The sequence below is a fragment of the Octopus sinensis genome, linkage group LG4 (genome assembly GCF_006345805.1).
Source record: "Octopus sinensis linkage group LG4, ASM634580v1, whole genome shotgun sequence".
Classification (NCBI taxonomy): domain Eukaryota; kingdom Metazoa; phylum Mollusca; class Cephalopoda; order Octopoda; family Octopodidae; genus Octopus; species Octopus sinensis.
The window spans coordinates 50,735,044-50,759,732 of NC_043000.1; the positions used below are offsets into that span (position 1 = coordinate 50,735,044).

The 24,689-nt window shown below is 31.8% G+C and overlaps 1 protein-coding gene across 10 annotated transcripts in view; it reads left to right on the forward strand.

Annotated features, from left to right (window-relative positions):
• The window catches only part of LOC115210389 (bone morphogenetic protein 1), a 2,987,986-nt gene that overhangs the window by 1,821,414 nt on the left and 1,141,883 nt on the right, over window positions 1-24,689 (forward strand). The window lies entirely within an intron of this gene.

The window sequence follows — 24,689 nt, forward strand, 5'->3', positions numbered from 1 at the left end:
ACAAAATTAGCTTACAGGTGCAATATATAGATCATCATGAACTGTGTTACTCCTACTTCATTTTGCATCTGCTGTGCCACAAAACACCAATAGACTAAAGAAATATGGGAGACAACATTTTCAACATCCATAAAAAGCTGCTCATAGACTATAACATTTAATTGTAAAATTAAATTAGGGAAATTTAAAAGCAATCTAGTGTGTGCGGTTTTAAACATATAAATGGTTACGCCTTTATTGCAGGGAAATCTGAATTATAACAGAATTATATCGTTATTAGTAAAGGTACAGTGATCCACTATCTGAATCATTTTTAGTAATTTATGGCTGAATGACATTAAAGGCATTCAGTCAAAAAATTTAACTATTTGCATGCAAGTTCAAACATGTAAAACAAGCTAATCTTTAATAATAAAAGAGAAAGATTCATATTACAAGTATATTATTTGCATATTTATTTTTATGCTTAATTTGTTCAAAATTTTCAGATTTATTTCTTAAGTAAAATGTTATACTTGACATCCTCTGACATTTAGCTTGAGTTTTACAAATTAAAATCTTCTGAGTTCATGAAAATACAATATTTTAAAATTCTAGAGTAGGTGTTTAAATTGATATTGGTTTATTGTTGCTCTCGTAATCTAGATTAGATATTAAGATGACTTAGAAATTATGTTGATACATTTTTATTTTATTTCAGTTCTCATCATGTGCATGAAGGTGTTAGCTTCAAATTGAATTGAAAGTTATTTATTTCTTTTTCCCTACCTCAACAGATGTTTGTGAAAACTTTTGTTGACTGTTGCCTTAGCTGATTCCAATCAAAATAACATAAGTTAAATAGATAAACATTCTACTTGAGATTTTCTCAGAACAGAAACTTTACAACAAATAATGAAATAATTTGAATATTCTGATGAAAGATTGTAAACAGAATACTTGAATTTAACTTTTATCTTTGTATATTTTTTTAATGAAAACTATTCTTGTAAGCATATTATTAATTGTATTTCTAATGCAAACACAAACATACACATCAAATATATGACCATGCACATGCTCACACACATGCACACAGCATACACACAGATTACATATTGAGTTTTAGTTTATTCTTTGCTGTCTTATATTTTCTGCTATTTATTGAAAATTGAAGTCATTCACAATAAAAACTTAATTATTTGTCATTATTGAATCTAGTTTCTTGTTGGTAAAACACTTCTTTTAATTCCAAAACAATCTATAATTGATATTGTAATGAATTCAATTAGAGTAGTTAATTGACTTTAATGTTATTTAATCTTTGATGTGACTTATATTTAAAAATAAAGACAAAAGTCTGTCCAATTTCTGTTAAGTTGTTTGGAATACTCAGTTTTATTACTTGGTTGTATTAGACTTTGGACAATCAATAAAATTAACACTTATATATCTTACTAAAAACACTACCTTCTACACAGCAGTGTGTTGTGTATCAACACCATCATTCACCTCATGAAACATCCAGCCTCCTAACAATTAGGAGTCATTATTTTTACCTGTTTGTTAGCTTGATTGATTGTTTAAGTGTCTGTCTTAGTATCTTAGAAACTAATGAAGCTAAGAAGTCCAAAAGTTTTATGAATGATTACTAAGTAAACAAAAAACAAGTAATATTTGTCTTGAAATTTGGCTTTTTTAGCAATTTATTTGGTTGTTAAACTGTCTTCATGTTGCCAATATATTTTATGAAAAGGTAAATCAGTTACAAAGCACAACTTATAGCATACACAGGCACATATGAAAACACTTCCCTTCACATACTGGTTTCCTTTCCTATGTTTGTTATAAATTATAGCTAGAAGTGAAAATACATTTGTATAGTAATCACATATACAGAGTGAGAAAAAATTACTCTTGGTTTCATTTGTTAACGTGTTGGTTGATATTGGGTTGATTATTTCTTCATATAATGTCACAGTATGGAAGTGCAGTATACATCAAATATAACACTACTTGTTATAAAAATTGCCCACAAATTTCCATTATATATAGGTGCAGGTGTGTCTATTTTCTTTCCATGTGTATTCATGCATAACAATATGAATTAGATGTAGAGTTATTTGAATTTGTACCACCTGATACTTTTGCATGCAGGTCTGTCTGTTTATCTGTCTATGTGTGTATATGAGTGTGTATTTTAGTATGTGATTGTGGCGTGTGTAAAATATACACTTACTCACACACAAAACTACAGAGAGGAAACTTGTGAATTGGTCGGTCCAAAACCTATAGGTAAAAGCTTTATTGTTCACAAAAACGCATGATATAAAATATAAAAATATGTATAAAATAACTGGTTGGTAGTGATTTTCTCTTAGATCATAGCTCGAACTTTTCTGCCATATGGCTGTATTTTTTCTATGACAAAGTATTTTCCATATTCCTCTGCTTTATGCTGTTCATTGTGAAAATGTCCATTTTTTTCTTCAAGTTGAGTGTCAACCAGTTACACATATTCTAGAAACTACATGCAAATTTTAGTTCTGCTTATATTTCATAGTGATATAAACCCAGTCACTTTTGATGGGTACTATTCATGTTTGTATGCATATAAATATATAAGTAAATGTGTGTATATATGATTCCACATGCATGATATATGCATATATATATATATATTTGAAAATATATGATTACATATAAGAGTAAATGCATACACATGTTGGGAATTACATGCATATATGTGTGTATATAATCCATTTTCCTTTGTTTGATATATTTCTGTTAGACTGTGCAAGGCTGGTTATTATGACAGTGAGATTTCAAAGCAAATCTCTTTGTATGAGTAAATCAACAATGCCTCTTCACTATTGAAGCTTAAAATAATGGTCATAAATGATATCCAGTTCCAGCAGTGATACAAAGATTATATGTCATTCCTATGTCAAATTATGAGATATCCAGCCATAATAATTTTGTATGACCAGCTTCATATCTTTGTCTTTTTGTCAGAAATTCATTATTTGTTCTAAAGATCTTTGCCATTGTCATTGATGTCATCATCATTTTAATACTTCTTCAATTATGCTAGTATGAGTCAGAAGAGTTTGCCCAATAACATTTCATACTGGTTTGAATGTCCATCATGTACTGATGGTAAATATTAATTTTGGTCGCATACATTATGTGCTAATATTTTACTTAATTTGGAGCAATTTTGTTTCTTTTGCCAATTGTGCTATGAAGCAATATTAACTACGACAAGGGACAGGGCCTTTTTTTTCCATGAGAGGTGAAAATATCTTCAGCATATTTGATATTAGAACTTAATTTTGCAAACACTGATAGATGATTGATCTTTATAAGAGATAACCCAAAGCAGAGATTCATATATGACCTACATTTTGGTATACTGGTATATATGCCAAATTGTTTCATTAGATTACTGGAATAACAATAACAATAATGATTGTAAAAATGGTAATAGTAATTATTACTTGGGAAAAATACCACAATTTTGCTAGATTGAAATATAACCAATTTATTAACAAATGTTGGTGATTAGTATTTATTTTATTGAGTCTAGTTAAATGAAATGCAATGTAGACCAGGGTAGAATAAGAGGAGCCATCAACATTCAACAACCATTTTCCATACTGCCATGGGTTTGAAGGTTTGTCAGCATCTGGTGAGTTGCAATGCTACATTAGGCTCCAATGTCAGTTTTGACATGGTTTCTATGTCTGGATTCTCTTCCTAATGCCAACTACTTTACAGAGTATATTGGGTGGTTTTTTCATGCAAAAAAGAAGAGAGAGAGTAAAAGGAAAAAGTTCTTACTACTAAGTGGAGAGAATTTGATAGGTGAACTTATGCCAGATGTTAGAAGACTAAAGTAAGATAGAGAGATGAGTACTTGTAACTTGCTATAGAGGAAATATATGTCTACCCCATATTATATTTAGTTGTAGGTGAGAGTAGTTGAAAAGAAGATAAAAGGAAGGCATTGAAGCAGTGCCAAAGCAAACTCTTAATGTTCAAGGGGAGCAGCTAATGCTGAAAGGGTATCTGGAGCATCCACATTGAAATTTAAAACCATTTAAAATGTTTAAAAAAAGTCAATAATTTGCTGCTCAATAACATTTCTGCGTTTAACATTGATAATTTACTAAGAGCAATCTGAGGGTTATATATTATTTGCAACTTTGGAACAGATCATTATATATTAATCCAATATGATATATTCAACAGTCTATGAAATATCAAGTTGATGTCTTTAATGTCATCAGTTTCACGTGTATCTCATCTGTCTGTTTTCCTTTTCCTATTTCCTCTTGTGACAAAAATCAGCTGAAAGTTTGTCTCATTTACTAATTGTGACCTTATACTTTGATATGTTAATTTGCTCTTTCTTGTTGTTAATACAACAGTTCTATACATTTGCTATCATATGTTTTTGAGTCATAAGTCTGTTGTGAAAGATCTCAGAAATTAAAAATATATATATATATATATTACAATTGCTGTATAAAAAATAATGGTAATTATTTCAATTTTCTTTTAAATTTATTGTGTAATCAGTCGCGTATCTGTGTAAGTTCCTAAATAGTAGGACAAAGACTTTTACCACTCTTAAAAGGCAGTGAATTAGAGGAGTCATTACAGTGCTTGATAAAATATCTTGCAGTATATGTTCTGATTCTTTGCAATCTTAGTTCAACTTGCACTAAGGTCAACTTTGCCCTTTGAATGAATACTTATGTACTAGCCAAGAGTTGACAGAGCATTGGATAAGTTGTCTTAAAGTATCTATTCCAGCTCTAAGAATACTGAGCTCAAGTCCTGCCTCATCACCAGAAAATGGTGAGTCTTCTGTCAAGAGTTGCAAGCAATAAAAAGTGTCAACAGTTTGAAAAACCAATGCAAACACCGTTTCATTGATGCAGTTAGCAGATGGATTTCTGCACCACTCATTAAAGTTATTTGCTTTCATTTGTCATTCAGATTCGGGGATTTTTACTATTAAATGATATAACATGTTTGATGTATTAAAATGTTTCACTTATTGTTCTTGAATTAAGTTTGGCAAAAGAACTTTTAATAAGCAAAAACTTTTTAAATAACTAATAACTTAATAACCAGAACTTACATTCAATTTTGCCTTTCTACCTTAGAAATTTTCAAAGTTTTGGATGAAAAATTACACTTTAAATGTTTCAAGACTGTCATAAAAATTTTTAAATGGTAAAATGTACATATTACATCTTAGCCAGCACTATTTATGTTACAAGTACACTCCTCATGAATAATTTTTATGGCTTGAAATTCCAAGACTAAATGTGACTGACTCTCTTAAAAAACTGAATTATTGATATTAAATCTTAGAAAAATCAGTTTTTAACTCAGAATATCTCTTTGTTTGGAGAGTTCTAAGATTAGTAGTATTAATTAACATTCTGTTATAGCAACTAACTCAATGTGAAAATATTGCATAGTAGTTCCTACTTTACCCATTTTCTGATCATCCAAATGCAGCAGTGGTTGAACCTATGTTAATTCTTTGTTGATTACATGTAGCATTAAATGATTGAATTTTTTTGCCTCTCTGAAACCAGTTCTGAGTAATGGAAACAGTCATTACTTTTGCATATGTTTCTCTGCACTGCAACCCCATGTTATAAATGCTCATAATTTAGTAACTCCTGGAAAAGTTTTCAAAAGATTCTGCTATGCAACTAGAATAAATAACCTAAAAGTTGTCCCAAGGCCATCTAAAAGGCATTTACCCACAGATGAAAATTATACAAAATGGTCATCATTTGAGCAAAAACTGCCTTTGTGTAAATATGTGCATAAACATTCTCACTGTTTCTGTACTGCAGAGATGTATTATTTTTACCTCTCAAGAAAAAGAATTTCATCAAACCTGCTTTTTAAATCTAAAGATCTGTACTAAATATTTCTTAATTCTTTTTCCTCCTGGAGCACGTTTCTTTGAAATTACTATCCTAGCTCATATTTCTCTTATGTTTTTTATCATGAATAGAAATAGAACATATGTATTGATAGCTTAGGTTTGAAGCACTGCTCTCTTCTCCTACTGAGACAAATTCGTAAAGTGTGGTGGTGGTGAAGGAATTTCCCTAAATATGTTTAATGATATAAAGATATGTATATGTACTCAATTATAAAGCTGCTTTTAGTGGAAAAGCTACAATGAGAATTATGCATTATTGGAAATATATTTAAAATTTAATTAGATTTTATCGCTGGCCAATTGAGAAATATATTTTGGTTAAAACATTTAATGAGACTATCTTTAGTGCACGATAATTTCTAAATTTACTTGAATAAATTTTCTTTTGAAGAATGTAGGTTTATAGCTTTATGATCTTGATATCTCAAGGCCATGAATCTTGATTTTTTTTGTTGTGTGTGTGTATGTGTGCACAGTAGATTTTAAATCTGAAATCTTTTAGAAATATCTGAATATTTAGAATTGTTAATTAATGCCTCAGCAAAGTCAGATGACCAAGTGCAAAGATTAAGTTATTAAAAGGAAGGTGAGTTCAGGATGAGATGTAAAGGTGGAGTACATCAGGCTTGAGTTTCCTTCTTCAAGCCACCTATGATGTACTGCCATACCCATGCAAACTGTTGAGATGGAAAATAGCAAATGATGACAAGTATAGATGTGTTCAGCTGAAACGTTGTGTTAACAACAAACAAGATAAGGACAAATATCCTTCAATTGTAAATAATGAATTTTGATTCAGTCCAGGTTAGGAGAGATGAGCATTATGAGATGCTACTGGATGACTGTATAAATGCTGGTTGAAATGCAGTAAACAATCCTGCAGAAGTTGGATGTAGGGGTTTTATTGGGACCAGACTGAGATGGTGGCTGTTATCAATTGCTATCTAATATTGGCAAGCAAGTGCCATTTTGAAGGAGTACCAGGTGACAGGTGAGAGGACCAACTATTAGATATGGGTGAAAAGGAATGACAAAACCTGGCTGGAAAGGTGATGATCCCAAAATGAACTTGAAGTTGAATACTATTCAGTCAAAGCAGTAGGTAGGAGCCTCACATTATTGAGTGGAGCTGGTGCACTGTAAGGCTGTGAAGAGGAAGGCTCCAAAATGGTGTGCATTCTTTGCTGATAATCCTTGAAACCCTCTAACATCTACTATGTGAAGTTTTTGAATAACTGCACTTGCATTAGGAAGCTGTTTCCAAGTCTCTTTATTTTGTTATTTTTGTAAAGGCTTTTGCATCTTGGATTATGAAATCCCATTCTATAAAATGTATTGTAAACTAAAATTTCAAGTGATCCCAGTAGCTTTCATAGAATGCAAGTTTTGCTATTTCATAATGAAAAACTGCAATTTAGTTTATTGAATTGGACTAGCATTTAATTCACTTTATTCAATATTAAACTATAGACAAACATGTAGTTAAAATTTTTTATCTGCAATTTCTCAATTTCTTGAAATTAACATTCCTTTCAGCAATCAAGACTGAAGTATCTCTTTAAATTACTAAATGTTTGTAAATAAAATAGCTTTTAATAATAAGATCTAATAATAATAATAAAAAAGATTATGCTAAAAGCAAAAGACACAAAAATAATAACATTCTGCAAAGTTTATCTACATGTCATAAGAATCAAAATGTGTGGAAATTAGTTTTAGTAAAATATATTTTTAACTATAATCCCTTGGCTAATGAAATGGTTTTTTTGTGGCTGTTGTCAGGTGTCCCCTGTTATTACAGTTGTATCCTACAAGCAAGTGTGTTTTGTTGATATAACCCCTTTTAAGGTCTGTTTGTAAGTTTTTTGTCCAGCAGTCTTATTTACTCAAACCATGCATATATGTATCATTTTCTTCTAGAATGCAATAAATAATAATTGCTTGTCATTGCATAATTATAAATTAATAGTATAAAAAGATAGAATGAAAAACATGCATCATTAATTTGATTATAAATTTTGGTATATTTCCAGCTTTTGTTTAATAATTTCCATAGAATTTTATTTGTTTCTTGTTTGTTTTTGTTTTCTTGTGGAAAATAGCTGTTAAACAAATGTTGATTTCTTACAGAGACAGAAAACTAATTGTTTTTGAGAGGACAATACTCTACTGGATATTTATACCCTAGTATAATACCAGTATTTATTTTATCAATGTCAAGAGATGAGCAAATTTATTTTGTTGTGTACTCTACTATCTGATATCGACTTGATTATGAAAATGATATTTTCAAAATCTAATCAAGTTTATCAAGTTTTAAAGCTATTTTAAAAAATTATTCTAAAATGAATTACTGTTTAAAAACAGATAGGCATATATATGACTGCGTGGTAAGAAGTTTGCTTATCAACCACATGGTTCTGAGTTCAGTCTCATTATGTGGCTCCTTGGGCAAGTGTCTTCTACTATAGCTCAAGGACTTTAAGAGCCTTGTGAGTGGATTTGGTGAATGGAAACTGAAAGAAGCCCATCATGTATATATATGACTAAATATTTAAGTGTTGGTTACGTTCCTAGTAGTAAGCCGATGAAGTACATTCACTGCCTATGACTACCTGATGTCATCCACAGTATTTTACACAGTTGTCGCTGGATCTACCTCAGGCATTCCTCAGTGTATGTTTGTTTTATATATGTGTGTGTGCTTTTATTTCCCATCCCACTGCTTAACCAGTGGTGTTGGTTTATGTCCCCTGTGAACTAGCAGTTCAGTAAAAGACTGATGGAATAAGTACCAAAAAAAGGAAAATAAATACTGGGGTTGATTCATTTCATTAAATCATTCAAAGTGGTGCACCAGCATGGCCACATTTCAATAACTGAAACAAATAAGAGATAAAAGATACATGTAAAAGTAGAGAACATTTATCAACTATCAGAAGTATGATGATATCTGAGTTATAAACTTACACTCATTAAAAATATAAAGTAGTTGGTTATTTTCAAATGGTCTCTGTATGTCATAGAAAATTATATGAAAATCAAAATGATTTTGAGTTGCTGATATCTACTTAGAACTGTTCTTAGTGTTGTTCCTTTTTTTTTTTTTTTTTTCTTTTTAGCTATTCCTTTATAAAGAAACTGAATTAAATTGGAATTGTGCTATTTCTTAAGAACTATTGTATGTTTTAGGAGACATGAGAAGATATAAGTATTTTCTTAAAGTGGTTTAAAAAACTATAGCCCACAACACATTGCAAAAAAAAAAAAAACATAGCTGACTCTCATTTGGCATTCTTTTATTCTTTTACATGTTTCAGTCATTTGACTATGGCCATGCTAGAGCACCACCTTAAAGGGTTTTAGTCAAACAAATACACCCCAGGGGACTTGTTCTTTGTAAGCCTAGTACTTATTCTGTTGGCCTCTTTTGCTGAATCGCTAAGTTATGGGGACATAAACACACCAACATCAGTTGTCAAGTGATGGTGGTGGGCACAAACACAAACACACACATAAATATGTATATATACATATGCATATATGATGGGCTTCTTTCAGTTTCTGTCTACCAAATCTGCTCACAAGGCTTTGGTTGATCTGAGGTTATAGAAGACACTTGACCAAAGTGCCACATAGTGGGACTGAACCTGGAAACATGTAGTTGGGAAGCAAGCTTCTTACCACACCACCATATATATATATATAGTAAAGAACTAGTAAAAGCTTTTGCTTAAATGTTGTATATTAAAATAAACCACTCAAGACAGAAGAAATTGTTATGAATCAACAGGAGCCACATTGACATAAAAAGAATATCCATTTTAATTCAGTTTTATAAACTAAACTGTTTTGAATAGAAATTTAAAGTACGCTTTTTGTAAGAAAACCTCAGGTGATAATAGATTATTGCTCTCACTCTACTCATATTTTTCTGACATCATCTGTGCTCTAAAAGAAGATTGATATGAGGCTTGGTATTGTTGAAACTGTTGAAAGAACTTTAGGCATTGTACTATTATGATCTGGAATGCTGCAAGCAGACACATATTTTTTTATTGTAAAGGTCATCAGTGTTTGTGTGGTAAGTAGCTTGCTTATCAACTACATGGTTCTGGATTCAGTCCCACTGTGTGGAACCTTGGGCAAGTGTCTTGTGAGTGGATTTCGTAGATGGAAACTGAAAGAATCCCATTGTATAATATATATGTGTGTGTGTGTATGTTTGTGTCTGTGTTTGTCCCCACCATCATCGCTTGATAACCGATGTTGGTGTGTTTTCGTCCCCATAACTTAGCGATTCGGCAAAAGGGACCTATAGAATAAGTACTAGGCTTGCAAAGAATAAGTCCTTGGGTGTATTTATTCGACTAAAGGTGGTACTCCAGCATGGTGGTGGTCAAATGACTGAAACAAGTAGAAGAGTAAAAGAGTATATGTTTATGCAATATGTGTGGATTTAATAATGTTGAGAAAAGAATTAAAATCAATAGCAAGCGATTTTTAAAAAATCATAGCCAGCAGTTCAAAATTTATATCCAACTCTCTTATCCAATATTAAAAATGTTTAAGCTAGCATAAATAATTCTTTGTAAATGCTAAATTCAGTTGTTTTAGGGAAGACGAACTTACCAATCCCTGATCTTGTGAAATTTTTGCTGTGTAGATTGCAAATATTGTATTTTAGATAGTTGAGTTCTTTTACAGATCTCAAATTTTATTTCAGGTGATAAGAATTTTCTGTCACTCTAAAATTGAAATAAAATCATAACAGAATCATCATCCAATATCTCCAATAGTGTTAAGTTCCACTTTTAAACACTTTCCAGAGAAAATTGTTTGTCTGATAAACAAAATTTCTCTCACTGCCAGATATTGACTTCTCACAATATTGTGATGGATCAAAACTTGTCAGCTAAAGATGTGTGATGTTGAGAAATATATGAAGACATATATCTCAAGTCTCCTTTGTAGCTATTATGAAAATACTTATCACTCTATAAGTTAGAAAGTGACACAAGAAAAATAATTGATAGAGATAGCAATGTAGTAAGATTACAGAGCCAAAATTACATTAGCCCATGCAGTATCAATGAGAATACTCATGGTGAGGTGTGAAGTTGAATTAATTTCAACTTGTGACATCAAAGTTCAGATTAAGATATGAAATATTTGTACTTTATCATGAAAGAGATTGTCAGAATTTTCTGTCAGTAATATTTATGATGGAAACAAGGTGGTGAGCTGGCAGAAACATTAGCAAGCTGGGCGAAATGCTTAGTAGAATTTTGTTTGTCTTTATGTTCTGAATTCAAATTCTGCTGAGGTCGACTTTGCCTTTCATCCTTTCGGGGTAAATAAATTAAGTACTAGTTGCATACTGGGGTCAATCTAATCAACTGTCCCCCTCCCCCAAAATTTCAGTCCTTGTGCCTAAAGTAGGAAAGAATATTTATGATGGAAACTTTAGTCAACTTAGACATATTTTCAGACAAATACCTGAAGTATAAACTGTCAAACACTGAGTGTCAAAAATATCTATAAAATGAAATGGCGAGAGCTCATCTGCACATCCTTTAGTAACCATAACACCTGATTACCTGAATGAATAAAACTACCTGAATAAATAAACTAAAGACAACTTAAAGTGCAACATTCTAATGGAAACAAAGACTATGTAGTACTTAGAAATTTAGTAAAAAAACAAACAAAACCATCATTATTGCTTCTCAGGACATGCCCATATGATGTTTGTGTTTGTATGGGGAGAGAGTCAGGTATCCTTGACCTGGAGACCTGGCCCAAATGCTTGCAACATAGTGGGACTTTAAGAATGGCAAACTGGATACGTTGCAGTATTTGTCCAGCTCTTACCATTCTGAGTTCTAATTCTACTGTGGTTCTATGTAAGCATAGTGTTGTAGTATTAATTCACCTCCAGATTTAACGCAACAAGGCTATATTTCTGGGTTGGCGATACTTTTCTCCATTTCTCCCACCATTCTTGGAGGCGCTGCAGCAGATCATGGGCCCTGCCATTCTTCATAACTAAAACATGAAAGAAGGCAGATAGAAATGTATCAAAAGAAAATTGTAGCAAAACAGATGGTAAAAATTTCTCATGCTGTTTAATTATTAAAAAGAATTCTGAATCAAACTGAATCAAGTGTGCATGTGTGTGTTTTTATATATATATATACATGCATGTGCACGCACACACATACACACACATATGCCAGTTCACAGATACATATATAGCTGATTATACAAGCAGAAATAATAATAAATATATGCAAAAATACATGCCCACATGATTAGAAATAGAATGGGTTTGTAAGTTCTTGAAGCGTTGTAGAATTTTTTCCCTATGATAATTAAGAGGTACATATTGATAAGAATAAAATTGGTATACATTATGAGAAATCAGTGCACAGATGTAGATATCACTAATGAGAAAATGCAAGGATCTTCCTGGGTTAAAAACTGGCCCCTTCTTCATTGGTGAGAATTTCAAAAAATAAAATGAGGAAAATATATTTATAGATACAGGCATTGCTATATGATGAGAAGTTTACTTTCCAGCAACATGGTTCTGGGTTCAATCCCGCTGCATGGCACCTTATTCAACCGAGGCCTTGTGAGTGAATTCAGTAGATGGAAACTGAAAGAAGTCTATTGTGTGCATGTATGTGTGTGTGTGTGTGTGTGTGTGTGTGTGTGTCTTTTTCTGTGTTTGTCCACCACCTTTTGACAACAGATGTTGGTGTGTTTACGTCCCTGTAACTTAGCTGTTCAGCATAAAAGTCCAATAGAATAAATATCAAGTTTATGAAAAAGAAATTATTGGAGTTAATTTATTCAACTAAATTTCTTCCAGTTTGGTCACAGTCTAATGACTGAAATAAGTAAAAGATAAAAGAAGATACGTGCATTGCATACAATCATACACACACACACACACACATACCTGTACATACATACATACATATATATATATATATATATACTGCACACATGTTTGTATTTTAAATGATTCTGAGTTTAATTGATATGGGGGAAATTTAACATTCATTCTTCAAAAATAAGTAATGTGATTATAACTGTTTACCAATAGTAAATACATTCAAATGAATCTTACTATAAGGGAATTTCTGTTTATATGGAAAACTAATGCTTCTGCTACTATTTCTGATGTTATTTATTGTTCAAGTATATACAATTACGTGTTACAATTCTACTGCTGTTGGTAGTTAAATATGGCTGTTAATTGCCATCTGTATTAATTCTTCTGCCAATTTTTATTGTTATTGCTATTCTCATAGGAAGCAAGGTTTTCATTCCTCGCTTAATGAATTGGTAAAAAACTATAAATGTCATGAAATTAAATTTCGTATCTCCTAAAAATGAAACTATTGGGATTTACTTTATCAGTTAAACTATGTTTCTAATTTTTATTACAGAAATTGAATATATTTATAACTATAAACCAACATAAAAGCCCAACCTATCCAAATGTGCAAATAAAGAATTTGTTAAATGTGGTATAACAATTTAAATTATTTCAAATATTTTGTGGGGATATTTCAGATTAAGTAGACTATTAATTGGAAAGTAGAAGCATGTGCAAGACATTGAGCAATACAGTATTTATTGTTATGCTTACATCCATTTTTGCCAAGAGGAAATGGTAAATATATTTGTGCAACATTTCTGAAATAACCAACCATGAAGAAAGCAAAACTATGTTGTAATTATTTGTTGGACATCTTCCTAGTTATTATCAAATCTTTGATAAGAATAGATATATCTAAAGTCCAGTTTTGGTTATTGTAATTGGTTCATTTGGTATATTATTATTATTATTACAAAATAAAAAATACAAGTAAAAAATCTCAGAATGTAAGTTCCAATAAGACATAATAAAAACAACTCATCTATCTGTTCATTATAGAACTACAAGAGATACTAAATTAGATTTCTTCAACAATAATTTTGGAATGGTATTTTGGATTAATTTTATCAAATAAAGAGTAAATGAGTGAATTCAGAATTGCTAAATCTTTTACAAAATGCATTTCTCAGCTTCCTTTATTTTAGTATTATTCTTTAAATAATACTGAATTCTTATATAATTGAAGTTTTACATTTATATGGCCAAGCAATGTTGTAATAACATCCCTTCTTCTTAGGATATTATTCATGTAATTAAGTTGACTTCAACTGAAAAATGGAATCTAGAATTTGCCTATAATTTACTTTTTTATCATCATCATCATCATCATCGCACTGTATAATGAACAAAAACGCCTGTCTATCCATAGAACTTTAGGTTAGCAGAATGGAGAGTCATATTCACAAGTATACAAGTGTTCATTTTATTTGTTATGATTTAGCTGAAGTCAGTAGAACTGTTAATATGTAATATGCAGTCCAGGAAGAGAATTATCTCCTAACAGTTTAACAATATGATGCGTTAGAAGTTCAAACATATTTTCCTTTCATAAGAGACCTCAGATGATCATAGCATTCCCTAGAATCTATGATAAAAGGTGCTTCCAAACTATCCTCAATGAAAAATACCTTCTAATAAAAATCTAACCTAGCGTCTTTGTTTTTTATTTGTTATTGTTTGCACAGTTGCATTACTGAGTACAAGTTCATTGGATTTACATGTGCTACATTCCTACAAAGGACAAAAGTTGTGTTTCACCTTTGCTGTTAAGCTATTTTTTAATTTTAAATAATGGTTAAAAGGTATTTTTCTTGAGAATTGATTGTTACAGATATGTAAACCATTCAGGTAAACCAATTCAGAAACATCCTGTTAAAGGGAGGACACATTGGATAATGTAGTTCTAAATACACTATGTTTGAAGGATTAAATATTGGATGATCATGACTCAGTTGGATATGAGTTAAGATTATGGTAAAATAAAAAAAAGTATGATAGTCTTGGCTCTCTCAGATCTTAATAAAGATTATAAAACAAAAACAACAAACAATTCTGAAATTAATGAATTTTCATTAACTGTAAGTAATCGCTAAAATTTTGCCATGAACACACTATTTAAGTGGGCACTTAATGATAAGATAATAATATATTCCATTACGTTTTAAAATGCATCACAATTTAAATATAATAAAATAATGTTTAGAAATTTTGATCAAATTTTCTTCAGACAGCTTCCATTCAATATTCAAATGTCTACTTTTACATTTCAATTGAGATTGGATCAGTATATTTAAGTAATCTCTTTCTTATTTACCTGATAGATTTTCACTTGTTAACACCTTGAAACATTAGCTTTATTACCTCCTCCCATTCGAATTCCTTTCCTCCTACTATTCTCTTTCCATTAAGCTATAAAGGTAGATAACAACACGTTGATTATCCTGTTTCACTTCAGTTATTCACTTTTTTGTTATGCAGCCATCTCAATTTATTGCATTGACGCTTCACTTTTAGATTACATTGCCTCTCTGTCCAGCTCTCAATCATTATCCCTTTATAATTTTATGACTTCTTTCACACAGTTTTCATTCAGCATGTCAGCTGTTTGAGTTGTCTAATGAAGAAGATGCTGATATAACAACTGTGATCGTAAATTCAAATTCTAACACGTTCTTATTGTTGTTATATATACTAAACAGTCTACATGTAAATGAACACTACTGTAGTTAAGAAATTTGTATAGAAACCATATAACTTTGGTTCAATTTCATCTGGCAGTACTTTGGCTAAATATCGCCTTCATAGCTTACAATGACTAATGGGTGGAATTTTGTAGCCTTAAACTGTTGTGTATATATTTGTGTATGTGTGTGTGTGCTTGCATGTGTATACATGAGTGAGCATATATGTGTGTGTGTATGTATATGTGTGTTTGTGTGTGTGTCACCATGATAGATCGGTAGCCAATATACGAATTTTTTCTCTCTCCTTGTTTTTTTCTGTGTCTCTTTCTGTAGAAGAGCGTAGGCTCGAAACGTAAAAGACTTTCTCTATTTCTGAGCTCTATACTAATACATCTGTTTGTTTTGCACACCACCTGTCTTCATCTTTTGTTTTTTCGTGAACTATCCCCATATATATATATATATATATATATATATATAGCCTCCACTACTAAAGGTTGACCATGTATGTATGAGTTTGGGCAAGATTATTTTGAGGAAGACTGTTAGATGACCAGTTGGCCATGCACTCATCTCTTCCCTTCCATTCCACCAACATTTTTTCAAGTAAAATGTTGAGGACTAGGGCATCAGTGTCATCACATATGCTGCTGTCAGAATGCAAAGAACCAGAAGAGATACTGCAAGGTATAGCTCACTCTCCAGCATCTCTGCTAATCCACATTTTTTATTGACGCTTAAAGGGTGAAAGGCAAAGTTGCTCTTGGTTGCAGTTCAACTCAGAGTACACAGAGTTACAATATATATAGTGAGATGTGCCATCCAACACTGTAGTTCACTCTGTTGATTTACTGTTCAGTATGATGTTTGGAAAAATGGAATCAAGTTCTTTTATGTTCATTTATATGCTTCAGCCCTAAAGCTGAGGTGAAAATTCTTTGCATAAGAATTTTAAAGGATGTATTGGGAACATAAACTTATGTTGTATTCTAGTTTATGTTGCTATTTGAAAAGAAGGATAGGTATTCATTAAACTATAGGTAAGTGGAATGAATAGATTAAGCTATTTACATTGTAACTTTACTAATTGACCTATATAGCTGATTTAATGTATCTATTTTGTATGTTTTGTGTCTCCATGAGAAGCAGCTTATCTGTTTAAGATTGTTTTCTTTTTTGTAGTTTTGATAAAGAGTATTTCATAAGTCTTGGTTGCATACAAGTTTCAGGGGTTTTGTTTATTTTCCATTATAAGATTTAGCTCTAGAGATCATGTTTCATGTCATATTCTAATGTATATCCTTTTAAAATCCTAAATGAATCTAAAATGTGAAGTATCTTTTGTTCTGAATGCATGCATGTTTGTTGATTGTAATGATGCTAAATGGATATCAAGTGTCTTGTATATGCATTAGTGTTATTAGTCTCTATGGTAAATTGGTAAGCTATATACTTAACTAAGCAGTTAGTAAGCAATTGCCACTATTTGACAGTTTTACTGTCATATAGTGGCAGTCGCTACTAGTTTAGTTAGTTGTAGACTAACAGTTTAGACAAGCTATTTGAGGCAATTGTGTTGACAGTGTTGGTTCTGGTACAGTGTAAGACCGTACCTGTTTTTCTTAAAGATTTTATAGTATTATGTTGTGTAGAGAAGTTTTGGAGTTGCAACCAATATTAACGTATTGTGTAACATTGCTTTTCCTTTCTTGTATATTATAGATCTAGTAATTTCTCCATGGCATGAATTTTTCTTTAATTCAGATTTTGGAAAGAGTATAATTTCAGTATTTAAAGGAATCTGCATGAATTTGTAAGCCAAGAGGTTTGACAGTCTAAATGACCTTATAGAGATGTACCTCTTACTTAATTTAAAAGCAAATTTCCTCCAGGTTGAAGGTGTCCCCATAGAGAAAATTGCAGATTAGTTCTGAACAATTTTAATCTACAATAAATAAATAAACTACAAAGAAAATTTATACCTCCCTTTAAAAGTCTGTTACATAATATCACTACTATCACAAATACTGAATTTGCTAATATTTTTAATGTAACCCTAAATATAAATAACTTCTCTATTACCTTTACTGCAAGCCATATGAAGCTTTTGATTTCATCAATGAATTATTAAACCACCTCAAAATATATTATAACTTAATTGAAAATATCTCCCTAGGGTGATCAAACCTCTCAGTTAACATACTCAATTTTCATGGATTACCAGTGGTTCTCAACCATTTTCTGCCTACAGACCCATTTGGTTACTATTTCATTCTTGTGGATTTCCATATCCGTTCTGTGTTCTAAAACTGGTTTTGTAGACATTTATTTCAAAATTCTTGCTTTGTTTTTCACATGTTCACTTGTGTGGGTCTGTAGTTGCCACAGATTGTGGGAACACATTTCAGAAGCTGGAAATGTGTTGAATTATATAAAACATTAGAGAAAGAAACTTAACTGTTTCTAGCAATACATATGTATGTCTAGTATAGAATCTTTTTATGGATCCATAAATTCTATGGACCTCTTATTTACTATTTTATTTGCATGGACCTTCCAAAATCTTATATAGATGCCCCGGGTTCATATGAACCCTGGTTGAGAATCCCTGCTCTAAATACTATATACGAGGGGCGTTCAATAAGTAATGCCCCTAACCCACTTGCAGTTGTTTGATCTAGCTGAAATTTTGCGTGTGCTATTATTTATATCTCTATAGAGTAGGTGGCAAATTACAGCTCTGAACTAATTGGGGTTTCTGATTTACAGGTGTTTGAACTGAGTCAAGTGTGAAATGGAGCCTGTTGAGTGTCGAGTAGTGATCTGGTTTTTGTATTTGAAAGGACGCACACCAAGGGAGACTTTTGATGAAATGAAAGTAACTTATGGTAATGATGCCCCATCATATGACCATGTAAAACGCTGACATCGGGAATTCAAACATGGTCGGAACTCGGTGGAAACAGCTCCCAGATCTGGTCGCCCCACTTCTGCAATTGATGAGGCATCTGTCCGTCAAGTTGAGGATGCCATTTTGGAAGATTGACGCATAACTATTCGCCAAATAGCCCATGAGGTCAAGATTAGTACCGGGTCTGTGGAAACTATCATTCATGACCATTTGCATATGCAAAAGGTGTCTGCCAGATTGATTCCCAGGTTGCTCACACCTTTCCAGAAGCAAGAACGCGTCGAGTGCTCGAGGATGAATTTGGAGATGTGCCAAGAAGATGAGTCAAAATTTTTCAAAAGACTGATTACACAGGATGAAACCTGGGTCCATCACTATGATCCAGAGACCAAAGCCCAGTCAATGCAGTGGAAGCACCGTGACTCACCTCCTCCAAAGAAGGCAAGGGTGCAGCCCTCCGCTGACAAGGTCATGCTCACAGTCTTCTGGGACCAGGACAGAGTATTGATAACAGATTTCCTGGCAAAGGGTACCACAATTACAGGAGCCTATTATGCTTCACTTTTGAGGAAATTAAGAGAAACTATCAAAATCAAGAGGCGGGGCAAGATCAGCAAAGACATCCTCCTCCTGCAGGACAACGCTCCAGTCCACAACTCACTTGTCGCTAGATCAGAAGCACAGGAGTCTGATTTTCACCTCTTCCCAACCATGAAGTTGTTTTTGAAAGGAAAGCATTTCCCAGATGATGCAGCCTTGATTTCTGAAGTCACATCGTGGTTGGAGGACCAAGCTGGGTCTTCTAAAATAAATGGTCTCCAGAGCTGTATCAAACGATGGGAGAAATGCGTAACTCTGGGTGGTTCCTATGTAGAGAAAGACTAATAACTGTGCAAAGTTTCGTTGCTCTACTACTATGGGAAGTGGGTCAGGGGCATTACTTATTGAACGCCCCTCGTAATGGTGCCTCTTTTTGAAAGTGAATGTAAAGAAGAAAATTTTTAAATTACCAGATCGACAGCAAAAGAATAGGAAAATAATTATTACATAGGACAACTCACCCCTTTGTATTACAGCTACAACTCCAGTTACACATTTTTAAAAGAATTACTCATAAAAAGTACTTCCATTCACAACAAAAGCAGCATAAAACTTTAAATATCTAAAAACAATTAAAGTATCATACATTACCGCTGCTATTATTAGTCACACAATTACCACATCTAATTTGTTTAAAAATGATTAAGTATATAAACACAACTTTATGAACTATAAAGAGTTTCCTTCAGATTTTTACTGCTTAGCAAGGATATAATTTTCTAATGCATCTTAGAGACTAATAACATATCTGATACCTATAAAGGACTTAGTACAAATCAATTTAAACTTCATCACAACCAGCTTGCTCATATGTTCAACAGCAAGCAAGCAAAATTACTTCACTCTTTTACATTCTACTGCATGAGTGCATTCATGTGTGTGTGTGATGTGGGGTGTGTGTGTGTGTGTGTGTGTGTGGTGTGTGTGTGTGTGAGAGAGAGAGAGAGAGAGAGAGAGAGAGAGAGAGAGAGAGTTGTTTAAAGGAAAAAAAACACAATGCAGATTTACTGACCTTTGAAAGGATTCAAGAATATCTATGTACTCTTGAGTGAGTTCACAAGTATGTGTGTATATATTTGCAAGCATGAATGTATGTGTTCATGTACATGTATGTGTGAAGATAAATGTGAGGATATATACAACTGTACCTACACCAATACTAAGTTCATTTGTTATTTTTCGTTCCCAGTTTAAGCCTTTTGTTACTGTATTTATTTTGAGATGTTCTGTGTTTCAATTATTTTAAATATAGCAAAGAATTTAGTAGAATAACTTAGTTATCATTAAGCTATTGTTAGGAACATACATTGTGACCAAGGTTTGGTGGAAGATTTTAATTCAAAACTTATGAAGACAAGACATTTGTACTAGAGAACCAGAGCTGGTTTCAGTCGGGTTGGTAACAAAAGGGTTAAAGAAATTAAAAAAACCTTATTTAACCCTTTAGCATTTAAATTGGTCATATCAGGCCTAAATGTTTTGCCTGTCCTGTATTCAAACCAGCCACATCTGGCCTGTCATGCTCACTTCACCATGTCATTCTAAAAACAATCACATCACACAGGCGCAGGAGTGGCTGTGTGGTAAGTAGCTTGCTTACCAACCACATGGTTCTGGGTTCAGTCCCACTGCGTGGCACCTTGGGTAAGTGTCTTCTACTATAGCCTCAGGCCGACCAAAGCCTTGTGAGTAGATTTGGTAGATAGAAACGGAAAGAATCCTGTCGTATATATATATATATATATATATATATATATATATGTGTGTGTGTGTGTGTTCCCCCCCCTCCCAGCATCGCTTGACAACTGATGTTGGTGTGTTTACATCCCCGTAACTTAGCAGTTCAGCAAAAGAGACCGATAGAATAAGTACTAGGCTAATAAAGAATAAGTCCTGGGGTCGATTAATTCGACTAATGGTGGTACTCCAACATGGCTGCAGTCAAATGACTGAAACAATTAAAAGAGTAAAAGAATAAAAAGAATAAATAACTGAAATTTCGTAGCATGATCAAACCAAAGCAATGTGAAAAAATGAGCATTAAATATGAAAGAGTAGTAATCTGAACGCTAACAGGTTAAATATATTCTTTTTATAATATACTTAGAAAAAAAAAATCTGTCTTTTTGCAGCCATTTTGAAATTTTTGAAAACAAGGACAAAAACTTCTTTGTGTGGGGAATAAAGGACAAAAATACTTTAATTAGCTGGCTGAAGTGAACTAATTACTGTCACTAAAAACTGACTCTACGGTTTACTTTCCAAAATGTACACATTATGTACTTTCATGTAAAAATAGTGTGACTTTTTTGTGCAAATAAATAACTATTTCTATTTTATTGCCCGAAATGCTTTCAAACCTTAAGAAAGTACAACATGTATGCACTAACATATAAGCACATAACTATATTATTGGTTGCTGCTAATATAGTTTAAAAAAAAATTCCTTTATTAATTTAAAGTAGTATGTTTGAACTTAGTATTTCAGTCATTTAGAATTTCAAAATTTTTTTGAAATTTTAACGAACAGGTCATCTATAACTTGAAATTGCAAATGTTTCACAGATCATTCTTTACTATTTATGAGAATTGACATTATCTACAGCCTTTTAAGTTTCTTTGAAAAATCATTGCCTATACTTTCTGATCATTATGTGTAAGAATTTAAAGGAGTTATTTCATATTTCTAAAAAATTATTTTCAGCTTCATTACTATATGTTTTGAGCGTATGTTGGAATGTTTATCAAATTTCCTTTTCTGTTAAGTATAAATTTGACACGCATAAAAAGTATGCATGAGAGAAAAAAAAAACATTATATAGAATAAGTAACCAATTCACTAAAATTAAAGCTGAATATGAATAACAAATTCGATTCCTGTCAAATAAAATCTGCTTATTTATCCATCTGCATTCTTTATAAGCTCCTTTTACTGGATTGAAATCATGAAAATTCTAAACTTTGAAGATCTGAAGTTTGTTGATTTTAATGGTTATTTTTATGACTTAGTGGCACATTACAAGGATGGACACCAGTTGTATATTTTCTTCAAATAGACAGGTACTGGAATTTATGCTATTAACACAACTCTTAAAATCACTGATTCAAATTATTCTAGTAGCTGTAAAAGGAATATTTAAAATGGTGCTAAATATTTTGGAACAGATGACAAAAACATTTGCCTCAGTTACACTGGTAATGAAAAGAGTTTTTAAACCAAGCCTCCAAAACAAAAACAAAAAAGGAAGAAAGAAATCTAAGAAAGCTGAAATGTTAAATAAGTGGAAGTTGTAGTTGGTTTTATTCAATCTGAACTAAAATATATTTATTTGGTGGTTCATTAGGAAGGTGGGTAAAGAGCTAATAGATAAATTATAAGTTTCCACTCTTAAATTATATATAAGACTCCTAACAGTAGATATTTTGTTATGTTCTTTGAGTAGATACATGATTGTTCTTATTTCATATGTTATTATACGAAAGTGCTCTCTACAATTTGCTGAGTTTTGCATTATGCTTGAAAAGAGCTGACGGGAACTCTTAACTGACTTATTTTTAAACAATGTTTCTCTCTTCTACTTATGACTTCTGTACAATATTTGGAAGCTATCCACCGAGGTCAGCTTTGCCTTTCATCCCTTTGGAGTTGATAAATTAAGTAATTGTTCCGTACTGGGGTCGATCTAATTGACTGGCCCTCCCTCTCCCAAAAATTTTGGGCCTCGAGTCTAGAACAGAAAAGAATATATGGAAGCTATTCAGTGTTGTGTGTGTGTTTGTGTGTGGATATGTATACATACATAGACAGTCAGATGTGTGTTGTGTATGTGTGTATATCTCATCTGGAGGAATTAACTTCTTAAACATTGGAAAAGATGATAATAGAAAATTGCATTACGACAATAGTGAAAGTTTTCCGCAGAAATTTTGTCAATAGCAGAAATGATTACAAAAGTATTATATTGTGTGTGTGTGTATTGTGTGTTAGTGATAACTAATTAAACAAGTAGAGTTTTGTTGTATCTGTGTAGAGTATAATCAATCTAGTTGAGCTTAGGCATTAACTTTGGAGTGTTTCTGAAGAATGTGGGAGGAATCTTTGAAACAGTTAGTTTTAGCCAGAATTACAGGGAATACTTTTATAGGTTCAATAAAATATATGTTAAATTTAACCATCACTATTGCTCACCTCACCTGGTTTTAAAATACACCTGTCAATGGATATTGTTCTTTATGCATTATTCTGATATACTGCATATAAATAAATAAATAAATATAAATATAAAATAAACCAGTGTAAAATTCTGAGGAATATGGATGAGAGTAAAATAGATACTCTCTTAAATATAATATGCAAAATATTTAAGAAAGCAGTTATAGACATATTCAAACTTCTTCAAAGTCTTCAAAAGTTATACCTTTGGAATAATTTATTATGTAGTCAAATTATATATTGAAATAGAAGGGAAACTTGTCAAGATTTAAAACAATAATTTTTATTGATGATTCAATTTAATTTCCTAAAATAAAACTATTGTTTCAAAAACATCCCCAATGAAATGAACTTTTTAAAGTTTGCATTTCTTAAGCAGTGGGTCTCCTTGTTGAATGATATAACTTCACAGTTTTTCTAATGGAATTTCACTACAATGCTTACTCGATCAGAATGCAACAGGTTATCAACCTTTCACTAATTAAAACAATTTATTAAAGTCCATGTTTAAAGGTATAAATAACAATAAATCTTCCTTTGAAGTTAAATTAAATTTCACTTTTATTTTTATATTTTACTATATATCAAAAGGAAAAAAGAAATTGTATATGATGAAATGTTTAAACTTAAAAATAGATTTATGATTATGTTCGGCCCATAGTTAATGTAATGATAATGATAATATAATGATAATTATAAACAATGATGATGATGTGGATGATGACTGCATGAATCAATAACTGTTGGATTTTTTTTACAGTTTTTGTATCATTAAAAAAAATATTATAATGAAGCACAAACAGGTGAACTATTGCCTTTTACTTTGTCTCATCTGAATATGTTTAATTTCCATATATTTCCATTTCAATTAAATACATAAACATTTAATTAGAAAAGATAGAATAACCTCATAGAATAAAGGAATTCGTGTTATTCTAAACTCATTGCTGATTTAGTATTCTGTTTTACACATTCTACATTTTTTTTTTGGAAAATTAAGTATTTTCAGATTTTCAGTTAGGTAGTAGAGGGCTTTACAAAATATTATACAGCAAGGTTTATTATGAGAAATACAAATGATATAATTTTGATGTTGAAGTTATGATGTTTTTAATGGGCCTAAATTTCAATTTTAACAGTTTATGATAATGTGACACTAATTATGAAGGATATGATGATAGTTATAACCATCATCATATCTTTATAGATTATTGTGAGACTGTGGAGGTGCAATGGTCTAGTGGTTAGGGCAGTGGACTCGTGGTCATAGGATCGTGGTTTCGATTCCCAGACCAAGCATTGTAAGTGTTTATTGAGAGGAAACACCTAAAGCTCCACGAGGCTTCGGCAGGGGGGGTGGTGGCGAACCC